Below are 1,085 nucleotides of genomic sequence, written 5' to 3'. Positions count from 1 at the left end.
TTTCAATTAGCCATCCTCATTCATAGCAGAAAAGTACACTTAGTAGTGTCCTGCTGTGTTAAGTGGTACAACTCAGATGGGCTCTTTGAACTAATGACTTGCACCACAAAAAACAGCTTTCATAGTGGCAGTAACCTCAGCAAGGAGTAGGTAAGCTGTAAGCCTGCCTCCTTCTCCTCCCCCCCCAGGATCTGGCACTGAGGCCCATGCAACCACCACCTGGTCCTGCACACTAGGACTGGACACCCAGTATAGTGTGTAGGGTACAGGGCTCCCCACAGGCCTGGAAATTTGGCAGTAGGGGAGCAATGTCCCCAGTGAAGCAGGGGTTGAGCACCTCTGCATTACACCATCACAGAAGCCTCTTGAGGAGAAGAAACATTTGACAAGGCTTTCAGTCTGTTTGCCATAGGGACTCTAACCATCCCCAACCACACATGCACGCACACCACACTGATTTGAAGTCACTCATATCAAGGCTGTGCATATAGACGAGTCACTTGTAAGATGTTTACTAGCTATTGAGCTCAAAAGAAATTGTCCATGCACACATCTGCATTGCAACTTCCTCCCCCTCTTCAGAACTGCATGAAACTTAGCATTTTGGATGAGGTGGAACTGAGGAGCAAGCATGTACCATCCTTTGTCCCTTTGTTGCAGAACACAAGGAAGAGGTGCTGTATATCCTACAGGTATTGTTAAATCTACATAATCTCCAAATCCAAGTGTTCCAGCACATGCAAAAACACACTGAGGGATCTCAGTGGGCTGTTGTCTGAGATTTACCCTTCTGTTTCTTTTAGTTTGGCAGGAATTGAACACAAGTGTGAGAAAGCAAGAAGGATTCTATCAATTTATGCATCATTAGAATGTTTTGGAGGCAGTACCAATGCTGCCCATTACATGGAAGAGAAAGCAGTTTGTAAGAAGTGTTAACAGAGAGCAGGTTTGGCTTACAGACCCCAACTTAATTCCTGCACAAGGCAGTCTGGATAGCTTTCCTACAAAAGCAAGTTTTACAGGAACTTCACACCATCAGTGTTACTTTTCTGACTAGGAATTCTGCATTTAAAATGTAGAGAAGT

Source organism: Alligator sinensis, unplaced genomic scaffold, assembly GCF_000455745.1.
Source record: "Alligator sinensis unplaced genomic scaffold, ASM45574v1 scaffold144_2, whole genome shotgun sequence".
Lineage (NCBI taxonomy): Eukaryota > Metazoa > Chordata > Crocodylia > Alligatoridae > Alligator > Alligator sinensis.
The sequence above is the reverse complement of the archived record's forward strand: the minus strand, read 5'-3'. Positions refer to the sequence as shown.